The 19600-nt window shown below is 37.0% G+C and overlaps 1 protein-coding gene across 7 annotated transcripts in view; it reads left to right on the plus strand.

The window, feature by feature from the left end:
* Positions 1–19600, plus strand: part of SOX5 (SRY-box transcription factor 5) — an 898547-nt gene that overhangs the window by 575107 nt on the left and 303840 nt on the right. The window lies entirely within an intron of this gene.

The following is a 19600-nucleotide window of genomic DNA, read 5'->3' on the forward strand; positions in this document are numbered from 1 at the left end:
AAAGGTGACCGCATTGAATTCTAACCCAGCCCCATTCAGGCTGTTGTTTTGATAACTTGCTAATTGCCTGGTGCATCCTGTTCCAGAATTTGAAACTCAGGGTGGTTTATGTGGCCTCTCGTCCTGGGGCTGGGTTACTGGGAGCTGTGGTTTCACTGAGGAGAAGCAAGAAGGCAGCAAGGCATCTTTGGCTGAAGCTTAAGCAGCAGAAACACACAAATAAGGCTTTTAGGTCCGTCCTAGCAACCTCAGGACATAGAATCGGCTAGTAGGCAGGGTGGCCGGGCACTTAGCGGACAGGACAGCCACCCTCGCCTTGGCGACATGGCTGCTTCACGTTTTTGTGGCCTCTCCTCCTCTTCACCTTCAACGACCGAGCCATTCATTTGAACCAGATCACGCCGACAGAAATGTCGCATCACATATTCTCATGTCTTAAAGACAGCCCTGATTCTGTTAAACGCTTTTATTTTGGCTTCCTCTAGGAAATTATTGTGCATCGCAAATGCGCATGGGACTGAAATATGCCCGCTTGTTTATGCTGTTGCATTGCTACTATATACATGGAGTTAAATCAGCAAGAATCAGGTGTCCTCTAATAGCTGTGACATGGACACTAATCTTTGATAGTCACATTACATTTAAATACTCTCACTCAACATTTTAAAAGCTTTATGGGTAAAAATGTCTCTGGGTGTTCAACTGTTTGCAACCAAGGATATTTTCTACCAAGAATAATGTTTTAGCTAATGCTTATGTATCACTTATATAAGTTTTAAGCATGTTATATAACTCATTTAATCATCACAATATCTCAATGAGGCATTATTATTAACCCATTTTACAGGTGAGAGAACTGAGGCACAGGGAGGTTAAATCACTTGCTCCAGGTCCCAGCTAATACGTGGGAGGGCCGGGGTTGCACCCAGGCAGTCTAGCTGTAGAGCCCACGCTTACACACATTATAAGCTCTTCCCAAGGGCACAGGCATATTTTATTTTCTGGTTATTTTTTACTGGGCAAGTTAAGCCATGCTATCTATAATTTCCCCCTTGTCCCTGTGCTGTGAGCTCCTGTTAGTTATGTACAATGATATAACTTCTTGGCCTCCTCTCAGAAAGGTAAACATGGGGAAAGAAAGGGGAAGAAGTAGTCCGCAGTTCCACAGGGTAAAGATGCTGGGTCTTCATTTCCCATCACTGCTAAGGCCATTTTCCTCTCAATATTATGACCGTTGCTTTCTCTTTCTCTGAGGGAGTACCCTTTTGAGAGTGCTTCTTGGTTTGGTTCTCTTGTGACACTGCTATAGACATAACCACAAATTTGAAGGAGTGGATATCCATAGTGATGACTGGAAGAAAGCCACAAAGATAGAGGGGAGATGATTTTAAGTAGACTCAAGAGTGGGTATAAGAAAGTATATTAAATTGGATACTGTAGTTGGCATGGAGAGATTCTGTGATGCAGGATGGTCATGAAAATGAAACCATTCAGTTTATAATGGAGTGTTCAGTTCAACTGAATAAAAACTATGAACTGCCTACTTTCCACCAAGTTGTTTGTTGGTACTATGGAAATAGATGGCAGTCAGACACAACTCTCCTCAAGCAGCTTTCTCACGAACAGAAGTTCTTAACCAGGGGGTTTAGATCTCCTGAAAATGAACGGAGAATTCAATATATACACACATGTGAGTAGGAATATGGTTTTCATCAGATTTTCATGTAGATCTGTAACCCAATAGGTTAAGATCTGCTGATCTAGAAGTTAAAACAGTTTGGATACACAAGATTATACTCAGTGTTACTGACATCAAAACTCATAGTTTTCTCTAATTGGTTTCTAACTTCGTTTCTGCCTCAAATGTTTCTCGATTCCACCATCTTTTCGCCTCTTGAGCAGGCAGTTGGAAGAGTCTCCCATGTGATCTCAAGTGTTGAGCCTCTTTTCTTTCCAGGCTTTCTTTCAACTTCCACTAGACTGGCTCCCCTGAGAAATGAGTTGGGTTATTTACCGCCCTTGGGAATCTAATGTCCTCGTTGCTTACAGGATTTAGTCTAAAACTCTTTGTGCTAGCATAAAAGTCTGTGTAGACCAGCACTAAACTATGGCTTTCGTCTCCTCTCCTGCCACATCCTGCCGTGGCACTGCTCCAGTCATCCAAGCGCTTGGTACATAGTCATAAACATGCCAGGTGACCTCACATGGCACAGCTTTCTTCTCTCTACCTGGAAAACCTCTCTCTTTACACATTTTACCTTCCAGGTGAATTGTGTATCTTCCACAAGACGGGTCAGAAATTGCTTCTTCTTAGGTGCTGTCATTGGTCCCCTACAGCAGCATAGGGTTGCTGCATTATTCTTTTATCTATGACAATTGTTTATATCTTTTCTCATGGCCTATATTATAACATAGGTGTTTGCATGTCTGCTTTTCTATGCACTCCTTGAAGGCAGAGTCATATATATTTATATTTCTGATACCTAGCATATAATAAATAATTAATGTATGCTAGCTGACTAAATGCCTGTGTTTGTATGGATGATTAAATATATATTTTGGGCAAAGTTGCTAAGACACATTTCATGGTGAATATGCCACTTTTCTAGAAATTTTAGAACAAAAAAGGAATCTACTAATGTAGTATATTCAGAAAGCAGGAAGTATGTCATAATAGTTGTGATATATTCAACTGTTAAGCTCAGTAAGTAATATTTTACCCATTTATCAAAACAATTAAATATATTTATAGAATTGTTATTCAGCACAAGTACTTTATATTTTTGTCTGGATACTAGGTCATTGTCATATTCACATAATAGTATCTTTTATTTCAGTAGGAAAATACATTTTCTATTTTTTCCTATTCAGTATCTTTGAAAACAGGGAATAAGTCATGGCCTTTATATCATAGGGTTCAATTATGAGGGAAAAACAGGTTTTCAGATTTCATTGCTGATTTACATGTGACATTAATGCTACATTCTTAAATTAAAAAAAAAAGATATTGAGAGGTCTACATTTTGTATTGCCTACATAGTTCAGAGACAAAGTAAAACCAAGGCGTATTCTTTGTAATAATGGCTTGAAGCTATAAAGACATGCTTTCAGTAAAAAAAGTAAGTTAGAAATATTTCCTGAGGTCAAAGTTCTGCATACTTTATAACTGCTGCCATATAAAAATTTTAAGTAATTAGGGCCCTTTGTTCAGATTCAGGGTATGCAAGTGCTAACATTTGGAATTGGAGCTTGCTGAAGTTGTGTTACCTTAATATTTTTGAGAAATAAACTAAGTGCCTAACAGCCGTTCCCACAGGAGTAGCTGATATGAGTACTCAGTGTCTTTCTGTTCTTGGGAAGTTTTACCACTATTCAGAGTGCACTATAGATGAACTATATTAAGCAGATTATAGACTTATATTTATAAAGTACTGTCAGATTTCTAATCAGTATGAGGTAGAGACACAGATAGTTGTAAGTATGAAAAAGACTGTTGATTCCTTCTCTGAAGTGCTCATAATCTTGCCGAGCAATTAATTGCAAAATTTGATTCTCATATGAGAATCTTCAAAAAGGTAAAAGGCAAGATTGGCAAGTCTGATTCTGACATGAATGGAAAGGCAGTGCTCAGCTTTATTGGTATTGAAGGTCTGATCTACCACTCTTCTTGCTCCATATGGATTTGGAGGCTCTGGCTTCAGAATTCTAGGGACAAGCAAGAATCACTAATTTTGGCTCATTTCTAATAATAGTTATGCTGTAGATGGGTTTATTTTATGACGTGAAGAACTATTCGGAACATGTCCTCATGTCCATCACCGTGATTATTTATGAGCACCAGAGGGAATGAAGTCTAAAGAGAAATAAAGTAGAGCATTAGGGGCAGCCAGGGACTCTGTGCTGGCCATTTTGGCGCTCATTTCCTATCATGCTACTTCTGTTGGTGAGATTGTTGTTCTAGTGTCAAATGTGATGTGAAATGAAAGTCTTGACCACCTGTGGTTACTGAATTATCAGTTGCCTTTTTTTCCCTTTTTCACAAAAAGCCTACTCTTATCTCAGCCAAGCTCTCTTTTTGACACCTCAGTCTCTTGAGTTGAGTGAACAGTTTTGTATCAGTGTAGAGTGGGTGCTTCCCAAGATTTATTTTAAAAATATAGGTATTTATTTTAACAATGTAATATTTTATTGAAAAATAATTTGAGTTGCCCACTCTACAGATAGCTGAATTACATATTAAATAAACACTATGTTTGTGATTTTTTAACATTTAATGATCTATTTGGTTTGGAAATAGGATGTTATAATATGTTTTAATATTTATTGTTTATATTGATAACATTTTCCTGGAACTGTTAAGGAACTCTGAGTATATTGTATAATAGGTTTAATGATAAACTTGATGTATCTTAATGTATTTAAACATTTCGGGGACACATTATCATAAAGCAAAATCAGTATGAATCTGTTTCTTTCTGAAATTCATCAAAAAAAAAAAGAAAAAGGTGTCTTCTTAAGTTGATATACTGTAAAAGTTGGAAATATAGCTGGGAATCAAGTATAACAACTGCAAGGCTGAAACATATGAAATGCAAACTTAAACACTGAAATAATTCATTCTGTGCACACGACAGAGAGAGGCTTTTACTTGCTCAGGCTTACTGTCAATTCCTGTGATTCTTTATTTACCCAAAATAATTTTAATTGCCGTATTATAGCTGTGTCTCGAAATACCCTTTATATAAATTTTTCTCATAATCTAACAGTCGTTAGTAATGTATTTTTGATGTGTGACTAGAAAAATGTTATGTGTGAAGTACTGTTCAGAAAACTTATGAAGAAAAAGAGAAAAATGCATGTGCTATTTAAAAATAAGTCACAGGATAGGACCTTAATTATGGTATGGTAAAGATTCCTATTTTTATATGGTGGTTTTTTATAAGCTTTAAAATTTCTGCTTAACTTTGTACATTAAACTTAGCATAAGTTATTGTGATAGTATAACGCATACTGTTGTTAACACCAGCGCGGTTATTGTGCCAGTTCTAATAATGAGAATTTCATTGTTTAGGGAGAGCAGTCCCCTACACTCTAGACAAAAGTGTAATTACTTTTGAACGATGTGGAATGTGCTCAGTTTAATAGCATGGAGAATAGATTCAGAAAGATTCAGATTAAGTAAGCTTGGAAGCCATATGTGCAGTGTGGCTGTATAAAATTATGACGTTAGGCAGTGTAATTCCACACACACATACTGGATTTCACACGGTTTACCTATAAACTGGTGTTTCTGTAAGAGATAGGCTCGCTTATCTGAACGAGGCCAATTCAATTGAAACGAGGTGAAAATGGTGACAAGTTTGTATTTGTTTTTTATGGTAAATTGATGTTTATCATACAATGAAATTACATTGTTACAAACATTATTCTGTAAATGCTGTTCAGAAGAATATCACATGGAGCTGTTTATCTAGATATAATCCCAGGCTTGTGTTTGAATGTAAGTGGTTCAATCTTTATACTTGCATTGTTTCTGAAAATTACCCCCAGGGCTAGCAGGAGTGAGGACATGTGGAAAACAATCATTTGGGGTCCAACAAAGCCATTGGATAAGTTGTGCAATAGATTGGTTTGTCCTATTGCTATCCAGTTCCTTTCTGTCTGTTTGGGGGAGGGTCTTCTATCAAATCAAGAGAACCTTGATTCATAGGATGTCCGAAGTTAATGAATGTACTCTCATATTAAAAAAAAAATAGCTTTATATGGGAGTCGTGAGATAGTTGAGGATACTTAATGAGGGTCCACTGTTAGCATCCCCACATAGTGCTGTTCAGTGACAGGGGAATAAGTAATCACTTCTAATGCTATGATAATGGGGCAACATGTGTTTTCAAAAGAAGATTTGGCCCTAATGGAATTTAATGGCTTTTATTTAATAGGGAGTGTTATGGAAAGATTCAACTCAATACAATGAATACCTCTCAGCAGAGATACAGAAATAAATAAGAACCAGTAGCTCCTTGTAAAGTATGGGGCTAAGATAAGCACAAAAATCACTGTAATGTTACCTAAAATTTTAGAACTCTGATACAGGCTAATGAGTGCTAAGGAGATTCACAGTTGAAAGATATCCCATCTGTGGGCATCAAAGATGGATTTATTTGAAATTGTTTCCACAAAAAAAGTGACTAGGTGCCAAGATATTTTAAAATATATACACATTGGATCCATTACCATTAATGCAAGTCTTTAATTTAGAATATAGTTTTGTTTTTGCCATGATATTTTTCCCAAAAGAAATATGAAAGTGAAAAGAGCAAGATAAAACAGCACTGAAGACAAAGCTCACTGTAAAAGTCTTAATATAAAAGCCGGGGAAAATTAGTAAAATATGTACCTCACATTCATAGGAATAAAACCAACTATTTCAGTTATTGGGTTTTAAATATTTCCTTTCTTTCCCGGGACGACCACCTCGAATGCAGGGGAAAGAATGACGATCTCCTTGGCTAGGACAGTGGAAAGAGCAGGGACAGAAGCTGTGCTGCAAACTCCCTCATCTTTCCTTTGTTACTCTGGGACCTGCAGAACCATTTGTACTTGGGTGTTAAAGGCAATGGAAAGCTGGGGAACCAAGTTTCATTCTGTGTCTTAGATGCTGTGTTTTCAGCTCCTCCTCAGCTCCTTCCTTTGATTCTTCCTTCGCTCCTCTTGTTTCCCTCTCTTTCAATTCGTCTCTATCAGAAAACACTCTTGATGAGTCCTCTTGTGGATCTCAGTGGAGCCATTATCAGGAAGGAGCCCGGGCAGAATCAGCACCATGTGCACGGATATGTGCTTCCTTCTCATATGCACGTATTGCCTCTTGGGGATTTGCCAGACCTTCCTGCAGTGTGCCTAGATTTCTCTTACTGTATGTGATCAAGGGATCAATAGGTTCTGTGATAAAGTTTTCATTGATTTTTAGTAAACAAGGACAGTGTAGTGAGTTCTTCACAAAACTAGATTTCTTCAATTTCTTCAATGTAGATAGTAAATAAGTTTATTTTTAGTGTCCTTACTTGGAAGAAAACAGAATAATATATTGGTTCCAAAAATGTTTTTTCTATTGTACTTGTCAGTGAATCCGAATGCCTGTGATCTAGCGCTTTAGCTGGTTCCTATACCCTTGGTGTGGCTGTGCTAGCTTCCATTTTTTGACAGCCTCTGTCAGTATTTTCAATCAGTTCTTGATTGTTTCTTTAACTTAGTTGATTTGTGTCTTCGTATTTCTTTCCTAAAGGAGTCCCGAAATAGAAAATTTGCGGTGTTGGTGCCGGAAATCTAGGAATTGGGATGACATCTACAGGACTCAGTAACTCAGTTGCCAATGGGACCACAAAATGTTTCAAATAATACTTACACTATATTTCCTCTTGGCTGTATCAGCTTGATACAACCAACGATCCACTGGACCCAAAAAGGGAAAAGTGATCTTTGTATAGCAGCCTCTTTAAAAAGCACAACCATTTAGCAGTTGTGCTTTGGATCTTAAAGTGAAGTCATAATAAGGGAGTATTAGATTTGCATTATTTTGGCAATTATATAACTTTTTGTTTTAAAAGTATGGACAAAGACAAATACCTGGATTTGTGGGGGTGGGGTATAAGTTAAAAATAGGAATTCTATAGGATAGAAAAATATAATAAGGAGATTGGGAGGGAGAAGTACTTTCAAGAGAAATGATTCTTTAAGAAATGACAGTCTGAATTCAAAATGCTTAGAACACTGTTGGTACCACATTAGGTGCATTTAAAAACCTGTTTGATTTTGTTAAGCAGTGTCACCCCAATAAATTAAATGGAAAAAAATTTTAAAAATAAATGAAAGCAGTAAGTGTATTTAAATCCTTTACTTCCTCCACAAGCTCTGAGGTGTCCATAATTTCTACCAGCATAAAAGCTGGCATTAGAACTGAATTCAAGACAGTTATTTCAGTATGTTACCAGTTTTGGTCACCTTGTGCCATTTCCCTTCATTTCTTGTTTTAGAAAGTAAATTTAATGTTTTTCTCTATTCTACCAGATACGGGGGGAGATCTTAGGTATTTTAAATAGGACAGAAATATAGAGCTAAGTTAACAATTGTCATCTGTCCCTTTGGTTACACATCTTCTTTGTGCAAAAGCCAAATGTGTGTGTGGTTTTTAAAAATTTCTTATAGACCATTTTTAGGAACAATCTATGTGAACAGATGAGGTGTGAATGCAAGGAGAGCAGCCTTGGCCAGCTCTGTGGCACTGACATCACATGATAAAGTCAATGAACACAAGTGACTGGATTTTGTGTCTTGTTTAGTCAAGGCGGCTTCTGTGGCAGCAAAGCAAACAATGTTATCATTATATAGAGAAGCAGTGTTTACTTCAGTGTCTCTTCCTAGCTCTTAAAAAATCCAGCCTGTCTTGAGATAAAACAGTTAATCTTGTTGGTCGATATCCCTAAACGAGAAAATAATATTCTAAGGGTTAATAAAACATTTAGAATGAAGGTAGGGTATGAAAAGGGGTATAATTTCAAAGGTACTGTTAAGTAGCTTTTCATGTATATACAAATGTAAAACGTATACCATGTTAAAAAGTCAAAACCTATATTCATGGGTAACAAAAAATAAAGTAAAATAACTTAGAGCATTACAGTTAATAAATACTTAAGCCTGGTCATCACTTCTCCTGCCATCCTGGACCCTACGCTCTATATAAACATATATCCTGGAGAGGAGAGATTGCTGGGCTGTTATAATATCCATCTTTAGGCTTTGTGGCAGTGGCTAGAATGCTTTACACACTAGGGACTCAGGTCAGAGAATATGCTTTTTCTGTATCTGAGACTCTGATTTCCCCAGGGTCTCCAGTAGAACATAAGAAGCCACCTTGAGAGTCATGTCTGAATATATCTTACAGCCTATCTGATCACTGCAGCTCAAATACAGGAGATTTCAAACAATCAGTACTCTTTAGACTATGGTATTTAACAACTACTAATAATAGGAGTGTATGATGCTTCATCTTTTTTTTTTTTTTTTAAAAATACGTCTTTATTGATTTCAGAGAGAAGAGAGTGGGAGAGAGATAGAAACATCAATCATAAGAGAGGGTCATTGATCGGCTGCCTCCTGCACACCCCCGACTGGGGATGGAGCCCACAACCCGGGCATGTGCCCTGACCGGGAATCGAACCTCAATCTCCTAGATCCTAGGTCAATGCTCAACCGCTGAGCCATGCCGGCTGGGTGCTTCATTTTCTATGTACCAGCCACCCTACCTTTATTAGCCAGTTTTTATGTCAATCCAGTATGTTCAGCAACTGTGATTATCCCCAATTTACTGTAGAAAACAGTCTTGGTTAAAGTGATTTGTCTAACAGGTTAGTGGTAGAGTTTGGACTCATGACTTCCGAATCCAAGCACTGAATAACCGTGCTCTCTGCCTGTCCACTCATACACACATTAAAATAATTTTTATAGTTTATCAGAATACATTATTTTAAAAGCCTTTGGAAATACGTGTGGGGGGAAATTGCTTGATTATTCTACCTTAATTCAGAGAAAACTTGATTTTTTAAAAATTATTTTTAGTTGGAGTTAAATGGACCAAGAGATTTAACTATTTCAGAAGGTTTAGTAGAAGTTTTACACAAGATGTTAGTCAATATATGGCATTCCAGAGGATTATTGGCTAAACCTTTTGCATAAAGATTAGCATTAATTTGTGCTTTGGCTAAACAACTGTTGGCATAACATAGTGGTTTAGCACATGGCTGCTTGAGAGAAAGTTACTGAGGATATTCTGAGTTCTGTTGTTTGATATCTGTATGGTGTCTGACAAGTTATTGTAATTTTCTGTACCTTATTTTTGCCATCTGTAAAATGGAGATGAGAAAATAGCATCTGGCTTACACGGTGCTGATAATGTTTAAAGTCAGTGCATATAAAGCACCCTGGAGTCTGGAATATATCAGGAACTTAGTAAATGTTACTTATTGGTTAAACAAATACCTAAAGAAATGTTTACATTCTGTAATCTTAGAGAAAAATGGTACACTGTATTTAAATGTCCTATGTTTTTAATCGTTGTAATTTAAGTAACCTACAAGAAGATTTTTTGCAAAGGAAAAATATTTTGAAGTGAGAGACTTAATAGAAATTTTAATCTCTTGTCTTGTCATTAAAATGTTTTTAATAATATTTCTTAACTATTAAAAAAGGAGGCCATTCCATCTGAGATGCTTTTTCTCAGTCAAATATTTATGACATCTTCAATAATTATAAATATTGTTTATTGCTCAAATTTGTTTTATGTTGTTAAGGCTGTTCGTCAACAGCAACCACCACCACCACCACCAAAATCTACCTAAGCCCAGTCAGAACTGCATTTTTATAAGCTTAAGAGATGTAGAATGCAGTGGTAAAAATTCTAAGCTCACCCTTAACTGCATGGGTTCTGGTCATAATTCCGGATTCCATGAAGAGTGTGATATTAACTGTGTTTTGTGGCATCTCCTTGTGCCTTTGTTTCTCATCTGAAAATGGGGGTAATGACCGAACCACCCAACATATAGAGGTGTGAGTATTGCATAGTAGAGTTCTCAGAAGTGGCTTTGAACCAGGCCTGGGACGTAGCAAGAACTTCATCAATGCTATAGCTCTTGAATACTTTGTACTCTGTTGACTAATTACTATTAATTACCAGAACAAAACCCTATGTTTTCTTTTGGGCTCCCAATAGTAATGTTTTCCATTTAGTGACCTTCCCCACATTCCCATCCTCTCTTAAGTGGTCTGGTGGTCTCGCCAGTAAGCTATTTCAGTATTTCTGGATATAATTTATTTTGAACGCGTGGTGCAAACTCATTTAAAGGAGAAAGCTCTACTATTCAATACTCACACCTCTTGGGGTAATATGTCTGTCTTGTTCAGCACTGTATTTCTAGAGTCTGGCACCGTGGCTGACGCACAGCAAGTATCTGAATGAATGAATGATGTTTCCAATGCCTGTGCTCATAGAAGACACTCTGAATGCAACTTTTCTTACCTACATGTTGAAACTATGATATTTAACTCATAGACAGTTGATAGAATGATTAAATGCAATAACTACCTAGCACAGTGTTCGTCATGTGTTGAATATTCAGTTAACGTGAATTCCCTTTCCATCACCCTTCTAACAATTTGGAGTGATTGTTCTCCAAATCACTCATACTTAGATGACCACAGTATTCTTCTACAGCTGCCAGTATTTCATTTCTGTAAATAGTTTAGCAGGGAAAATCATCAATACAAACAAAGCAATAAAACTATTTTAGAACAGAATATATCTAAACATTGCTTAAGTTTTCTTGCTTGAATATCCTGGAGGCTACATAATGATTTTCCTTTAGGACTTGGCTAATGAGGTTCCTGTTTATTACTATCATTTTATTAGCATATCGATTTTTTTTATGTTTCAATACATTTTAAAATTTCTTTTTCATTTGAGAAATTTTTGAGGTATTGTAGGGAATTCAGTCCTTTATTGATTAGTATTGTATTTATTGCTTTTTAGTCTTTGATCTCTCATTTCTGCTTACCCATAAGGGCAACTTGAGGTGCTTAAAATAGGTTGTCATATGGATAAGAGGCATAATACAAATGGATTTGTTATTGGTGGGGTGCTCTCCATGTCCCCACCTGTCGCTGATAGAAGTGGGCTTCTTGGGGTGCCACGGGAATAAGAATTTCCTGAGGCCCCCATGGGAAGATGAGGCAGCATGGAAAGCTTTATTTCTGTGGAATTAAACCCCTGGGTTTCCAAGGCGCCACCTCCCTCTGTTCCACCAAGGACAAAGTCCCATGTTGCCTTCAGCAGGGCTAAGATCAAAGCCATTGCCCCAGAGTTTCCCTCCATATTTGCACTGCCCAGTCCAGCATCTGGCTAAGTTAGCTTGTGTTCTTCAGCCCATTGCGTGGGGTCTACATGGCGATGGACCATGTGGCTCCTAGGGCCACATGGCTATGGAGGGAACACGGGAGTGCAGGGAAACAAGAGAAAGCCAGAGGAGCAAGAGAGAGTCCTTTGTTTCTGGGTTAAAGCTCAGATCCTATCCAATGAATTCTTCAGGGTTTCCCTGCTTGCCTGCAGTGGCTCCACCCCCTCGCCCTCTAGCCAGTGATCTTATTCCCCAGGCTAGCCTGACAGGCAAGGACCTTCCCACCCTCACTCTGATTTCACTGGTCATGTACCCATGTTCCCCTTTACCAGCCCCTTCCCCCTGATCTGCAGGGGAGGGACCGGTGGGTCCTTGGGGAGTGTAAAGTTTCAGCTTCCTGGTGAAGCTGCCCGCATGACCATGCTTACAACGTCTGGGCTCCCCTTTGCTTCTTTGCTATTGTTAATATTAGTTAGCTAGTTACAACGGTAGCAGATTTCTACCTGTCAGAAATCTGACACGTTGCATCTAAAATTGTTACACCTAACTAAAATATGTACATCTCCAGCCGTTAATTCTTGGTGATTAAAGATATATCTCTGCTCTTTTTTAAATGGATAAAACTTTGACTTGTCACTTCCCTAATGGGCTTCATGAGATCTTTTTATTTCCTGTCATATAAACTCTTCCCTGCCCGCTTGTGTTCTCTTTAGTGATTCTATAATTATTTTTGTTTTACATAGATAGAAACATGTTTTTCCTCCTTTTTTACATATGGTGTTTTGCTTCATGCAGAGAGAACTACACAGATGACATGTTTTTAAAAACCCAAATTTTATTCAGTTTTGCATTTTTATGTTTATAAGCCTGAATATTTCTAAAATGTCCTTACCTAAAACACTTCATAGTTTCATTACTAGATTTATACCAGTAAAGATACATCAGCTTTCTTAGGGATAATCTTTAAGCAGAACTTAGTCAGACAAGCTTTGAAAACTATCATTTCTAGGAAAGTAAATCTCAAATCACGGAACATCAGTTTAATCTCCCCCCTTGACAACTTAACACGACAGATTGAAATATAAAAGCCGATGCAAGTGGGATCAATGGATTATCTCAGTCCCTGAACATCTTCTCTTAAATTGGGCGACTTGACAGAGTGGTTGTGAGAGGGATGTGTATTGTATGTTCCTTGTCATGTGCAGAGTGTTAAGTTTTCAGAGCTTAGTACTGAGTGGGTGTCGTCTACCTGGACATGAAGGGGGAGGAAAGAAGTTGGGAGGGAATGAAAGAGGAAAGGGGGGGGCTACAGGAAGAGTGGGATAGAGAGATTTACATGTGGGAACTCAGGGGCTTTGTGACGGCAATTGTATAAAGTGATATATAGTGCAAATGGACTTGAGCACGTCCCCGGATAGCAGGTGGTTTACAGCCTCCACAAGCAGAGATTACTGCTTTATCTTGTCATACTAAATTAACATGGCAGCACATTGTTAAACAGCGGTGACCTCTTCATCTGGGGAAATCGCTGCCTGGAAGAGAGATGGTATTTAAGTCTCTCTCAGTCTCTCTCTCTCTCCCCTCCCCCTTTCCATATACCCTTAAAGTATTTGGGGATTAGACAGTAGCCATTTTTAGAATTATTATAGAAATAATGATTTTTATATTAAGGTGATAGCACATAGGTGCAGTTAGAGAAAATGGACACTTTGGGTAGAATAATAAGAGTTTACTCTTCCAGTGTTCTAACCACGGCATGTCGTCTTTATACATTGATTCATTGGAATTAAGAATATATTTGCTGCCATTTAATTTCTTGTTATTCTACAAATAGCCTAATAATTTGTGTAAGAGTTAATGTCTATACTTTCCATAAGTATTGGTTAGTGGTAAGGAGATAGTGGAAATACGGTTCAGACACTGATTTTTTTCACTAGTCAGGTGGAGGGATAGCCCAAGAAAAATAGCAATAGTATTATGCCTTAAATAGAAGAACCCAAGTTACCTCTTCTTTCAGTTTACCAGGTACAGCTTCATTCCTCAGATTCTGTGTGTTTTTTATTAAAAGGGGAGAAAGAGAAAACTGTAAGACTAATTTGCTTCACCCTTTGCTGTCCTGCAGATGTTCCCTTCATGTGTTTTCTAAGTTCTGCTATATTAAAACATATAGGAAATATACTAATTATTTCCCCCCTATCTTAACATGTTGATAGATCAATCAAAATCCAATGAAGAAAATAAACTGAGGAACAAAATAGATCCAGAGACTTAGAAGCATGAAACAGACTGAGGGATCCCAGAGGGAAGGCGGGGGCGGGGGAGTGGGTGGGGAGAGATTAATCACAGAATTTTTATGCATATATGCATAACCCATGGACACAGACAATAGTGTGGAGAAGGCCTGAGAGGGGAGGGGAGGGGATGCTGGCTGGAAGGGAGTAATGGGGGGAAAAGGGAACGTCTAATACTTTCAACGATAGAGATAAATTTTTTTAAAAATCCAATGTATGTATTTTTTGCGCTCAGTATGTGCTATTGGAATTTGAATCACAGGGAGCTGCAAAGTAAAGTTTTGAAATTCCATAATACGAGTGTCTGTTTCTCTGTGCCCCCTGGTAGAGTTGAAGACGCTCCACCCTGAAGTGCAGCCTGAGGTGCTTCCTCACTAAACTCTAGAGCAAGCGTTTCAACTTGGGTGTTCCATCACTTCAAGGGTTCCAGGGAGAGCTTTATGGAATCTGTGAACCTCCTGAAACTGTGTGATATAGTCACTTACAGATTTTTTCTAGAGAGAGTATCCATAGCTTTCATTATAATCTCCAAGGGGCTGAGCCACCAAAATCGATGGTTACTTCTCTAGAATTTGAGTCTGTCTTAGGGTACCACTACAGTAAATCCTCATACTGGGCCTAGATATCTAGCAATTAAGATGCTGACTTATAGACACAGGTATGGCCCCACTTATTCCGTGGTCAGGAACGTGTTCACCAAGCCTGACTTGGAGTGTTTTCATAGGGCTGCCATGCTGGAATGGGTCCTGTAGTCTACTTACTGCTCCTGACCACTCAGAACTTTTCCTCTTAGCATCTTTCTCCTGGATCCGCTTTTTGAGCAAAGTGTTCTCCAGTATCTTGGATTCAGAGTCCCGACCCTAGAAACACAAAAAGGCCATTTAGCGTACCAGGGGTGTAGAACAAGGGCAGAGTATATTTTCCCTTTTTGCTGATGAGTTGCTTTCCTCTGCTCACTGTCCCCTCTTCCCTCTTTTCTCAGGCCAGCATGTTGCCAAGACTATGAAAAAGAAAACACATTAATTTAGGAGTGGCCTGATTAAATCCTGCCTAGGATGCCTTGGTGCAATACTGTTAAACTAACACAGGATTTTTAATGTCAAAGCAATTTGCTTATGTTCAATATTGTCATAAACATGATGTTTTTCTTCAAAGAAAAGAAAAGAAAATGACCAAAATTTTCACCACATTGCCTTTTTATGCTGTATGTTATTTGGGAGCTAATATTAAAGTGATTACTGAACTCAATATTTTTCTTCCCTAGTATTTTTTATCAGTTTAGATGCCTTAGAAACTCTTGCTTAAAATAGTAAATCACTGAGTAACCACCCTCTCCTATGTTAAACTATTTCTAGCCTTGAGAAATAACTCCTTTAGTTAAATTCAGAACTTAGAGGTAAGTTGACATGGTGTTATTAAAAATATTATGCTTTCCCCTATCCTCACTTTTTGTTGTATCTTATTTATTTGATAAATATGTTTATTTCTATACACTCATATATTAAAACTCTCAAGGATTTTCTTCAGATAAATTGAGAATCTGATATAGGAAGTCATGGAAGACAGATGCAATTTTATCTCTTACAAAAGAGCAAAATATCAAAAAGTAACAGGCTAGATAATGATCCTGGCCAAATTTACTATTACCTCCTAACTCAGAACCAATCTGGGGGCAGGGGAGAGTAGTGCGAGGGGCCGGCAGGCATAACCACTAGAATTATGGAATGGTAGAGAGCCTTATCATGGACTGGATGCATGAAATAAGTTGAATACTTGAATACTAAAGATTGTTTTTGAGATTTTTTATATTCAGAAAGTCAATATGATACAGTATTTTCCACAAAAAGCACAAAAACTAAGAGAAAGAGAGAAAGTATATAAACAGACCAGAAGAAAAAGCCAGTAAAAGAAAAGTAAAAATAGTTGATAGTTATCACACTAAATATAAATGGGTAAACTTTGCTTTTAAAAGATTAATATTTTCTGAATTTGTTTCAATATAGTTTTATATTATCTTAAAAATGTCAGAAATGTAGCAAGATAACATGGAAATGTTAAAAGTAAAAGGAAGGGTAAAAATATAGTAGACCTCCACAGATAGAAATCACAGGAAGCATTATTATTAGACCAAATTGAATCAAATGTCAGGATAGAGTCCTTTTATGTTGTTATATAGAGATAAAATGACATGAATATTTATACAATAAATGAGCTATGTAAAGGAAAACATTAATATATTAACTTATAGAAAAAGAAAATATTACAAATAGGCAGTGTTGACAGAAACAGAGTATACTGAGAGATAGTAAGTATCCTTTTCTCTGTCACAGATGAAGTAGACTGAAAATAACAGATAAATATATAGAGGATTTAATGAATATAATTAATAAGGTTAATTTAATCTCTATTTCTATCTCTGTCTCTGTCTCTATCTAATCTATATATCACCTGAATAATTTTAGGAAATACACTACTAAAGATTTCTTTTGTTAAAATAAAAATCAAAACCAAACTACAATCTGTCTTTCCCCATCGCCTCCCTCCTTGTTTCTCTATTTTTTTCTTCCTTCTTTTCTTACTATCAAGAATTCTTAAGACCCTGGAGCTTTCAAAGAAACAAAAGAGTGGGGAATTTTTCCAGAAGTATAGAACTTAAAATGATCTTCTGAAGTCCTTAGTTATCTTATTGAAAACCTTTCAACAGAAAACTTTCTTAATGATATAGAACAAGTAGTTTTCTCTATACTCTGACTTTCTTAGTATAATTAATTTATAATTTCTCTTGATAATGCCTCTATGTGTTATTGTGTTTAAATCAAAATATTATAATTCATGATTATTGAACAGAAACTTCCTGCTTTATTTTAAGGTTCTCACTTCCACAGACAAGTAAAAGTCCCCCTTAACCACTTGTTACAGGTCTAACATTAGGTGAGCTCCACATTTTCAACTTGAAATGTGCCAAGAAAATTCACCAGCCTATGCTCATAGTCTGGAACCAGGGCCATGGCGTAGAATGGAAATTTATGGCTTACTTTTAAACTCTTCCCTCTTCCTAGAAAATGTCTGTTCAAAGTACATAAAGTCTGAGGTTTTTTAAAGCTATAAATGAGTAGGCACCCGCCAATTCCTATTTCCTCTTTCCCTTTTTTTTTTTTTGGCACCCAGTGGTTTGAATTGAAAAATAGTATTGATATAGGATTTCAGGGAGTTTGTTTTACAAGTACAATCTGCCTTTTCAAAGCATTTTCTCATCATTTATAGAACTAATCCTTTCCCTCAGCTTCAGTTTAAAATTGGCTTCCTGACGCATATATTTAGATTCAGCAGAGTCCTTGGGCTCCCTTTGCACATCTTCGGGTTCATCCTGGCATCTGGATATCTTGGGATCATCTCTTCATCCTACCTCCCTTTCTATAATTCCAGCTTTTGGTTCAATTCTCTTCTGTGTTGCTGCTTGTAACATTTCAAATTTCTCTTCTATACGCTGAGCCTTCAACTTCTGATGCAACCTGTCATGTCTTTTCCAGATGCCCTCTTCCCATTCCCTTTCATTTTAGGACACTTTGAAAAGACAGTAGTTTTATTGGGACCCTCTTAAATGTCACAGAGGCTTCTAAGAGCAACTATATTGCAGTGTTCTCTATGACAGTGCTTCACTGGGCCTGATCGCCTTTAGTGCTGCCAGGAGTTTGCAAGCCACGGTGACCACCCAGGGACAAAATGCGGCACTGAGATGGATTTCCTGTTGAATAGCTATGGTGTCAATTTATTAAACATAAATAGCCAAATATCAAAATGCTATGTCCATGAGAATGCTCACCTAAGAATTCAGATGAGGAGGTATCATTTTGAATCTTTCTAGAAATGAATTGTCTTCAGGTTTTTTGGCCAGAGAAAAATTATCCGTATCTTTTCCTTTTCTTCCTGATATGATTTGGCTTTATATACTTTCGTATTTTTTTTCTCATTCCTTGGTTTATTACACAACAGAATGTACTTTAATGAATCACTACCTTCAAAGAACCTACAACTCAACGTTTTTTCTTATTCAGAAAATTCACTGAAAAACGTCTCACAGTTAACCGTACTTTTACCAAAGAGCCCTTCACTTAATAGTAAAGTCTATCTGGAGAAAGTCTTAGATAATCAAATTATCAGAAAGTTCTTTATTTAAGAAGCTAAGTACTAGTAGCTCATTCACCAGTTAACCACATGTAGCTTTTCACACTTGTTTCATGAATCTTTTAAATAAAATGTATCTACCTGTGCTTCATGCAGCCCTTTCTCAGTGGCAGTAACCCTTTAGCAGTAGGCTCTTGTATATCCTTCATACCAAAGAAAACACAATTATCTAATCTAAATCATAAGTAAGGGACTGTTTGATTTAAGAGCAAGCATTACATGGAAATTACAATTTACACAAATAGTTGACAATCGAGGTGTGGAGGGGAATGATTTCCTTAGCTGGCAGACATGCAAACAGGTACTTTATAATAAAGGTTCATTAACATGTAAACAAGTGGGGGGTTTTGCTGTTGTCTGCAATGACATTGCAGTTAATTCTTGGCCCTAGAATCAAATGCTCAGAGATATTGATTTAATGAAAAATGCAAATTTCAAGCTTGAGTTACTATGAAAAATCAAAACATTTTTCCTATGAGCTAAAAATAATGTAATTTTTAGAAAGGATTTCTTTTCATTTGTTAAAACTTTCATGTAAGGAAAGTAAGCTATTAAACAAAACTTTGCTAATATTTTACAGGTTTAGAGAATTCGAGAGCAAAGGTCATTTTGATTGTCTATGCATGTGGTGAAAACATTTATTCCACTAGTTTAGGTTTAATTGGTCACTGGCTATGAGGACAATCTACCAGGAATAGTCACCACCCCTTGATTTCCAGGGTGTATTTGGTTAACGTGGCTGGCTAGATTGGTGCCTCCTCTTCTTGCATTTCTTTGCAGCCTTCAGCTGCAAAAAAGAAATCCTTTTTAAAAATTACATTCTTTTGAACACAGCATCTTCCCAATCAAAGATATATTAGTAACTTTGTGATAGAATTCCCATGCTGTACAGAAACTAGTCACCAAATAGCATAGTGAAATAGTAATATGATCAAAGTGTATGCTAAGTACCTGTGATTTCATAGTCCAAGAAAATCATGGGGGGGGAAACCTTTAAATATAAAGTAATTAATTTCTTTTTTTTTTTTAAATAGTTCTGCCAGTCTGTACCCAGAACAAATACACGGGTTTGATTTTTTTTCAATGCCTTGTCTCATACCAAACCATAAAAGACACTACATTTTAAGGTATTTTGATAACAAATGGTATAACTTCTGGAAGAAGAGAAGCAGTCTGGTTATA

The sequence above is a fragment of the Miniopterus natalensis genome, chromosome 2, assembly GCF_054644295.1.
Source record: "Miniopterus natalensis isolate mMinNat1 chromosome 2, mMinNat1.hap1, whole genome shotgun sequence".
Taxonomy (NCBI): Eukaryota; Metazoa; Chordata; class Mammalia; order Chiroptera; family Miniopteridae; genus Miniopterus; species Miniopterus natalensis.